The sequence below is a fragment of the Chanos chanos genome, chromosome 7 (genome assembly GCF_902362185.1).
Source record: "Chanos chanos chromosome 7, fChaCha1.1, whole genome shotgun sequence".
NCBI classification, from domain to species: domain Eukaryota; kingdom Metazoa; phylum Chordata; class Actinopteri; order Gonorynchiformes; family Chanidae; genus Chanos; species Chanos chanos.
This window is the reverse complement of record NC_044501.1, coordinates 40,252,153-40,262,283: the sequence shown is the minus strand read 5'-3', so window position 1 is coordinate 40,262,283 and position 10,131 is coordinate 40,252,153. Positions and strand designations below refer to the sequence as shown.

The following is a 10,131-nucleotide window of genomic DNA, read 5'->3' as shown; positions in this document are numbered from 1 at the left end:
ATATTTACTAGCCAACCTCACCCCACCCTTCATCCCCACTCAACATGGTCTTTATGAGTTTGAAAGCACTAAAGGAATTGAAAGGTTATTGGGGAAAGGTTACATGGTTTCAGTTTTTCACTTTTTTTCACTGGAGTTGTTGGATTTTTAACTCCACATTTCTCCTTATCTGTTCTCAGGTCAGACCAAATGCCGTGTGGTCAGAGAAAAGGTTGGTCTCCTGAAACTGAAGCTTGATGTACTGGCTGTTCTCTGTCTCGTCCTGGGAGCTTTTGTGGTCACCTTTAAAGTGCTCTGTGAGTATATAATAAAATGAAAATACAGCTTCACAAAATAATATTCAACTACCTGAACAACTGTCAACAGCCATCTCTTTTGCACCACGCAAACTATATTTCTTCATATACAGCATACCAAGAGGAGATGTGAATACTGCATTTCTATATCTCTATGCAACCACAAAACAAGTCAGGATATTTCTACTGCAGTTACCATATGTGACAATATATGTAAGATCAAGGTCAATCAACTTAACTGAGACTCTTAGGAGAGACTCAGAGGAGCATGCAAGAGCATGAGAGGAATTGCTAATTTTATGTGCAATTCATGATTAGTTATATTTTAGGTATTGTAGTAGTAATACCACTGTTGCTGCTGATGATGATGATGATCTAACCTCTTAACCCTTTTCCAGATGTACAAAGGTCACATTTCTATGCAGAATACAAGCTTCATCTCAAATCAGGTGAGTGATGAGTGACATGAATTATGAAAATTGCTGTGGATCATGATCCAGTTTAATATGATCCCTGGTTCTAGTAAAGCAGTGGGTCATATCACCAAGCTCTTCTGAAGAGGAATTTCTCAATGAGGAATATAGGGATCCACCCAAATCTAATGTTTTAAAATTACATGTTCAAAACAGGTGTACCATTCTGGGCTTAGTTACACAATTTAAAATGTCAAGTTGTACGTCATACTTACCTGGCAGGGGAGACAACATTATCACAAAGGTAGTTCACCCAGGGTGAGGCTTAACCATTGCACTTGGGCTATGCTGACCTCTGCGAATTCCCCAAATGCGGGAATCTCGACTGCATAGTTTGTGGTAGTAGGGGGCTGCATCATAAACAGTGAGGAGGAGCAGGTATGATATCAGTTCCTTTTTGAGGGCTGGTAAATATAATGATTATTTGTAGTGTGTAAGGGCAGGAGATGTATTTTGGAACTCACCTTGGTGTAATATCTGGGATTCTAGTCTTTCTTAAAGCAGGAAAATCCAACAAATGCTACAGGACTTTGCTGGATTGGTCTGACTGACTCTGTGAAGGAGGGAGACTGGCGCTGGTTGGATAACACACGACTGAATCAGACTCCAAAGTGAGCCATTCGGGATCAAAAAGTGAATTTTTTACTGTATTCACTCCAGTATTCAGTTTATTTCAAAGCATTCAATTTGATTGCAGTTGTTTTTGTTTTTTTTCTTAACGTTTAGGTACTGGTATAGAAACGAGCCTGATAACTGGACTGGGACAAATAACGACCATCTTGATGGAGAAGACTGTGCACACATTAATCTTTCCTCTAGTCATTACGGAATATCGGATGTTTTTTTTTTGAGGGAAAAGAATTAAAAAGAGTTTGTGAAGCCATAGCAGTAAAATTAACCAGATTACCAATACAATAATAAAGCAAACAGAACAAACAGTGTGATTAATTCATTCCCTGATTCAGAACTGAAATTGATCATTTCCCCATCTCAGATGTTAAATGATGGATCTGAGCATCCCTAATTCGATAATCCGAAATCCGAAATGCTCCAAAATCCGAAGTGTTTTCAGCGCCGACATGACACCATAAATGGAAACCTCTATGCCTGACCTCACAAGCCCTGATCTGTTGATGTGCTAGACTTGTGTCAGGATGTGTTCTCGGTACACAAAAATCATGGAGATTATAAAAATAAAGAAGTTTTTGTGGATCGTAATGCACGAGTAAACATTTATTCATGAATTGTTACTGTACATTTCTCTTCTCTACATAGTCACTTTGTGTTCTCTGTTAAATCACTCTCAGAAACTCAAATGAAACTGACTGAGACAGAGGAGACCTACAGAAATCTGTCTAAACCGAAGACAAAGCTGGAGAAAGATCTTGAATGTGAACCTGAGTTACAGACAGTAGGCAGGCATGTTATGTCAGTTGTATTGCTTCATTGTTGTTTGACCAAGTTTGAGAGGGGTTGCATTAGTGCGTGCCTAACCGATCTCACACCCTAAAAATGAGAAATGAGGTTTTGGTGGGACATACACAGCATTACAGCATCCCTGTATTTCCGTACAGCAGAGAGATCATTTAGGGTGTTTCTACAAACCAATGAAAATTTTGGCATGGCCACTCATGGGCAGATGCACAAATCAGACACACAATAGAGGAGATGAAAAAGGACTTGACTTTGGAAAATATAAGCTTGACAAATGAACTTGTCATAAGCGATGTCTCCCCCTACTGGACATAACTGCAATCAGTAGTAGTACATGGCTTAAAAATAATAATACATTTAAAAATATATATTATGTATTGATATAATGTTAATGTTGATTTAATTAGACATAATAGGACACCTTACAAAGGAAGGTGAAAGTGAAATGCAGAGAAGAAAAATATGATTTATCAAGTTTACAGATCTTGTCCTTTTTCATCATTACTGTAGAAGCCTATAGTGTACACCTCCTCTATCTGTCATTAATGATAACTAAATGAGGCTGTGGTGACAATGAACAGGCAGTACCGTCTCTATAATTGGTAACAATACTGTCACGTTGCTAATGGTAACACATGATCCTACATTTGTACTGAAATCTGAATTCCAAAGATTACCTGCAATTCTTTGTGAGTAGACAAAAAATAAATTAATTCTCACAGCATCTGAACAAATATTAATCTATTAATTGTTCCTTTATAGTCATCTACTCTACAGATAGACTGAAGAGGAGATACAGAGGAACTTTACTGATGAAAACATACACATGATAAACAAACTTAACAGTATGTGATGCCTCCCCCTACTGGAGATCGCTGTTAAATGAAAAAAAAAAAAAAGAAATACCTGACCAATAAGCATAACAGTGGGTGGTGTGTGCAATTATTATCTACTAACACAGTGAAGACTTTGAGTCAGCTGATGCTGATACATCCGAATTCACAGCAAGCTCTGTCCTATCATTGACAGTATGCTGTTGTTTGAATGTAAAACAAAGCAATACAAACTGAAATGACAATATGCTGTTATAAACTGTAGGATTTGTTGCCTGATTTAATGAACCGTTATATGATGTCATATTTTCTGCTTTCCAGAAATGGAGGAAACCCATAAAAGTCTCACAGGTGAGTCTTGATTTATTTATTTACTTATTTATTTGTTTACTTATTTACTTAAAAAGCGCTTTAGAAAACAATGAATCTAAACTCAAAAGATCACCTACTTTTTTCTCTAATATGTAATAAGTCATTTTTTACAAGGTAACATGAGAGTCCATGAGCAATGACACACTGAAAAATGCCCCATTATCACAAAAGGCATCATGAGTGACACACATAACTGACTTATTACTTCCAGTCCCCAAGAATGCATATGCTATGAATGACTTGTAAAAGTACATACTCCATGACACAATGAAAGTCTTTTCAGATCAGCTTCATGCAAATTTCAGAAAGGGGATTTTAGATAGCAGGCAGGCATATACTGCTAGTTGTACTGCTATGTTGCTGTTTGACCAAGTTCGACAAGTTTGACAAAGTACGATGTGCTGTTTTTATGTGCACATCAAAATGAGAAATGGGGGGGGGGGGGGGCAGGGGTGTAAATGAATACATTACATGACACCATCACAAACACTGCCTTTACTTATCAAAGGGCATATTAAAGGGTACATTGAGCATATAGTTTCTCTGTGTATTGTCATGCCACTAATACACAGGAAAAAAAAGTCATACACAAGACAAAAGAGCTGAGCAGGCACTTTAATGTGGAAAAGATAAACCGGACACTTTAGCAGAATGCTAGTGTTTCATGGGCAAAATCACCTTCCTTGTAAGAAACATTATTACTGAACTCTTTCCTTTTTGATTATCATGAAAATCTCTGTTGGATTGTCTGTCTACAGCTGCAAGCTTCGCCTCCTTCTCTGGAGAGCCAAACAATGTTAGACAAAAAAAGGTTTTTTGGAGGGCATATTAAGCATATATTTTCTCTGTATATTGTCATGCCACTCATACACAGGAAAAAAAAAGTCATACACAAGACAGAAGAGCTGAGCAGGCACTTTAATGTGGAAAAGATAAACCGGACACTTTAGCAGAATGCTATCTTTTTATGGCAAATCACCTTCCTTGTAAGAAACATGAAAGGACATTGGTGTTTTTTCACTTCAATTGTAATATACAATGGATACTATATTTGCAAAGACTAAAAATTCACAGTTATAAATTTTACACTAATTACTGTCTGGAGTTAATACTTTTTGATCCCGAATGGCTCACTTTGGAGTCTGATTCAGTCGTGTGTTGTCCAACCAGCGCCAGTCTCCCTCCTTCACAGAGTCAGTCAGACCAATCCAATATTCTTCCTTATAATGTGTTGGCTTTGCCTGCTTTAAGAAAGACTAGAATCCCAGATATAACACTTTGGTGAGTTCCAAAATACATCTCCTGCCCTTACACACTACAAATAACAATTATATTTACCAGCCCTCATTAAGGAACTAATGTTTAATGTTCTTAATATTGTTTTTTAATATTGTCATGTTGTCATACCCACTCCTCTTCACTGTTTATGATGACCGGGTGTCCCCCCATAGACACACAGGAATCTCGACTCTCAGTCCAGCTCTTTTCATCAGAGGAGAAGTAGTAGCACTTTCCACTGTGGTACTTCCAGCCAGCGGCACAACCACTCTTTACAACTGTAGGAGTTTTTGTCTTTTTCATTCAGATTTGTCTGTCTCTGAAAGTAATTAACAGAGAACAGAGAGTCTTTGTACTGGAGTTACATTTACATTATGTTTATTCTTAAAGCAGATGTTTTTATCAGAAGCAACCTCTATGGCAGGCAGAATTCAATCTACTGTGTACTGAATGTATGCAAGACTGGAGGTATGTTACATCTCAAATCTTGTGTACAATCAACCTGTTACTGAAGAGGGCACTAGAGTTAAATGATAGTACTGAAGAGTTTCATAACATGGCGTCTCTCAGCTTCTTTTACCAAGTGAACTTTTTCATCAAAATTTGATAGTTTTTTACTCATTTACCATTTGATGGGCTGAGATTCATCAGGCTCAAAGTAATTCAACTCTTCTCTTTGATGCATAAAAATAGCACATCAGGCTTTGTTACACTTAGAAAAACAGCAGTGCAGCAGTACAACTGACAGTATATGCCTGTCTACTGACAGAGGCTGTCTACTGACAGAGGAGGTGTACATGTTCGGCTTTTATAACAATGATGAAAAAGGACAAAATCTTTAAACTCACCAGAGAGTTGATCAGTCATGTTTTTCTTCTCTGCATTCCACTTTTCCCATTGCTTTATAAAGTTTACTGAATAAATGTGTCACTGAATAAATCAACATAATATGATATGAATGCATCAGAAGTTTTTCATTATTAATCTACTACAACTACTGATTACACATATGTCCAGTAGGGGGAGACATCACTCAGTAAATGAGTAAGATTTATATTTTCCACTTTTTGAAGTCCCTTTTCAGCTCCTCTGTCTTGTGTGTGATTTGTACATCTGTCTATTAGTGCATACCCAAATTTTCATTGATGTGTATGAACGCCCTAAATGAGGCCCACAGCAATTCAATCCTTCTCTGTAACACATGAAAATGGCACCTTGGACTTTGTCAAACAACTTTGAGTTTCTGAAAGCAATTCACACAGAACACAAAGTGACTGAGTATGTAGAGAAGTGCATTCTACAGTAAGAGTTTATTAATAAGTGTTTACTCCTGTTATTTGACTCCTTCTTTAGTTTTATAATCTCCATTATTTTTGTGTCCTATTAACAGATATTAACAGATGAGTTGATCAAAGTCACATAAAACTGTACCAATTCCCTTATCATCACCAAAAATGTATTACCCTTTTTACCTTTAGTATCATTAACAACACACAGGGAACTACATGTCTGGCTTTTACCATAATGGTGTACAAGGACAAAATCTGTAAACTCACCAGAGAGTTGATCAGTCAAAGTTTTCTTCTCTGCATTCCACTTCTCCAGTTCCTTTGTAAGAGTTCCATTTATCTCTGATTAAATAGATATTATGTAATATGAATACATCCTTTATTATTGTTATTATTATTATTATTATTATTATTACTTAGCCACTTCTTCTACTGACTGCAGTAATGTCCAGTAGGGAGAGACATCACTCACGAAAAGCTCAATGAAGCAATTCAACTGACATCATATGTCTGCATACTGTTTGTGACTCAGGTTCACCTTCAAGATCTTTCTCCAGCTTTGTCTTCAATTCAGACAGATTTCTGTATGTCTCCTCTTTCTCTTTCAATTCCATTTGAGTTTCTGAGAGTGATTCGCAGAGAACACAAAGTGACTTAGTATGTATAGAAGAGAACTGTACAGGATCAGTGCATTAGGATACGTTTACTTATGTTGTATGACTCAGAAAAATATCCTTCTTTATTTTTATAATCTCTGTTATTTTTGTGTCCTGAGACCACACAATGACACAAGTCTAGCATATCAACAGATTCAAGTCACATAAAACAGTGACTTTAGAGGTAGTGAATCAGTTGAGCAGATGCTCATTCCAGAGTGACCCACATTTGTTTTCTGTCTGAGAAGTGGGCTGTGTATTTTCCCTGCCTTTAAATGTTTTACACCCTGTCTGTGTCTGCTCAAAACTCGCTGGTCACTGAACCAACTTCCTTATGATCACTACACATTTATTACTATTTGTTGCCATTAGTCACATGACAGTACAGCTACTCATTACAGAGACACACTGTTTCCACAGGCATTTTTTAATTTATTAACTTATTTAACACTTTCAAACTTCACACTTTTCACAACACCCAAAACTTCTGCGTACTTCACACCATTCGCATGGCAAGTGTTAAATGCTAAACTGATGCACGCATATTTTAAAAAGTTTTTTTTTTTTTTCTGACACATAATCTGCACAGTTTTCTGCTCATCAATCTCGTTTTTCCATGCTACATTTCACATGTGCTTTAGTCACAACTGACAAGTGGATACGTGCCTGACCTTTGAAAAGCATACCCAAATGAATAGCGACAGAAAAAGAAAAGAAGGACTCACAGCCATCGTCTTCCTGCTCTCTCTGCTTCACTGTGCTGAAGCCTAGAGTTTAGAGGCAAAGGATGTCTGTACAAAAGTTAATCCGTTTCTCAAACAGCAGAAATATTAGAAGTTCCTCTAAAAGGACACGACCGTCCTCTGAAAGCCGCCATAGTTGCAAAGTGTCAAGGGAAGTGATGATTAATCATACACAGGGAGAACTCGCAACTTACTTGCTTTTTAAATGTTTTATTGGCGACCGCTGGAACATATTCACACACACACACACACACACACACACACATATATATATATATATATATATATATATATATATAGATATAGACGATAACGTGGTGACAACCAACTTTGGACCTCTCAGCAAATGTACACGCCCTTTAAGCCTATAAAAGAAAATACAGTGGATTAGGAAATATGTCAAATAAGCTACACAAGTAGCCCATACAACTACAAGAGGAAAAATGTCGCATGATTGAAAACATTTTTTTTAAATGTAGCCTATAGGACACCGCGTACATAAGGCTGTAATCAATGTACATATTTCCCACCAATGTTTAAAATGTGCGATGCGGTCTTTTATTCATAGATTCATCACAAACACTGTTTAATTGACAATAAAGCTGTATATCTTTTTCGAAGCGTAAATTCATCGTTTTATTTTGGAAGTGCATCTCTGATGTCGGTATCACCACATTACCACCGATGTCTATGCACAGCCTTATGTACGCGGTTTTTAAAGGCTACATTTAAAAAAATGTTTTCAATCATGCGACATTTTTCCTCTTGTAGTTGTATACTTGTGTAGCTTATTTGACATATTTCCTAATCCACTCTATTTTCTTTTATAGGCTTAAAGGGCGTGTACATTTGCTGAGAGGTCTAAAGTTGGTCGTTACCACGTTATCGTCTATATATATATATATATATATATATATATATATGTGTGTGTGTGTGTGTGTGTGTGTGTGAATATGTTCCAGCGGTCGCCAATAAAACATTTAAAAAGCAAGTAAGACGCGAGTTCTCCCTGTGTATGATTAATCATCACTCCCCTTGACACTTTGCAACTATGGCGGCTTTCAGAGGACGGTCGTGTCCTTTTAGAGGAACTTTTAATATTTCTGCTGTTTGAGAAACGGATTAACATTTGTACAGACATCCTTTGCCTCTAAACTCTAGGCTTCAGCACAGTGAAGCAGAGAGAGCAGGAAGACGATGGCTGTGAGTCTTTCTTTTCTTTTTCTGTCGCTATTAATTTTCGTATGCTTTTCAAAGGTCAGCCACGTATCCACTTGTCAGTTGTGACTAAAGCACATGTGAAATGTAGCATGGAAAATCGAGATTGATGAGCAGAAAACTGTGCAGATTATGTGTCAGAAAAAAAACAAAAAAACTTTTTAAAATATGCGTGCATCAGTTTAGCATTTAACACTTGCCATGCGAATGGTGTGAAGTACGCAGAAGTTTTGGGTGTTGTTGTGAAAACTGTGAAATTTGAAAGTGTTAAATGAGTTGAACACTGAATACTGCACAAGCTGTATGTGGAGCTGAAAAATGGAAATAACTACGAATTCATTTAATCTCTCTGCCCAGAAATGTATGAATTTCAATCTTTGAAATGTTTGGCGTTGTATTATACTGAGCGTGGTCCTCGCTGCTTCAAATGAAAAAGATTTTTCTTTATACTCATTTTATACTCACTGCATTGAATCCCCTCGACTCCCCAATGTGGTCTTTATGGATCTGAATGTACTAAGGAAGTGGAAAGGTTTTCGGGAAAAGATAACTTGGATTTTTTTATAGACCTAAAAAATGCTGCATTTTCATATATTTATGCAACCACAAAGACAAGTCAGGATATTTTACTGCAGTTACCATACGTGAAGCTACATACAAGGACAAGGTCAAACTACTTTGAGATCCTCAGCAGAGACTCAGAGGAGCATGCAAGAGCATGAGCTGCTAATTTGATATGCTGTATAAACTGTTATATCTACCAGTTAATTCCTATCTTTTATGGTACATATCACAGTGTGTTATAGTCATTTCTTTAAGCATCACTCAACACTGACTGGCACCTCTGCTGGTGAGGATGAGCTCCCATCTACATCTGGGGTTTCTGTCCTGATCTGCCCATCACACCTGCTGTATGTGGTGGAAAAGGACTTCAGCGTGGGTCAGATAGACATTAATAAACATTTATTAAAATGATCTCAAAGGTATTCATTTGATAATGATTACTTTGGTTTGATAAAAGGCAAAATGAAAAGCAGTTGTTTTGCGTTGTTACAATGGAAAATTCATTTCTGTTGTCTAGCGTCTCAACTCAGACACAACTTCCTCAACCAGTCATGTTGCAACCCATGCTCCATTACCCTTCATATGAACATTTCATCGCTGTGATACTTTTCAGAACACTCTTTTCAAGTGGAGTTTTCCATGTTCAGTATTCAAAAAAAGAATAAGAATAGTAAGGGGAGATACTACAAGCAGGCATATTTATTGTCAAAGACTGAAGAATGAAAACACCAGCTATGATTAGATTGTATATAGGGCAAATCTTGAGTTTGAAACCGTATCAAAAACAACAAACTTAACTAAGCAAGAGAGAGGGGGTAATTCAAGTCAAATTTGAGGAGCATTTAATGTAAAGCATATGATTAACATGGCCTAAATTACACATATCCGCTGATCGGTAGTCAGTATGAAAAATCCAAGAATTCAGTTTCACCAAGAAAAAAACCCATTAGAAATCATTGTGATTCAGCCCATATA

At 37.0% G+C, this 10,131-nt stretch overlaps 1 pseudogene; it reads left to right on the top strand.

Annotated features, from left to right (window-relative positions):
- Positions 1-976: 976 nt before the first annotated feature.
- On the top strand, positions 977-1,128 carry LOC115817665 (uncharacterized; annotated as a pseudogene).
- Positions 1,129-10,131: the final 9,003 nt, after the last annotated feature.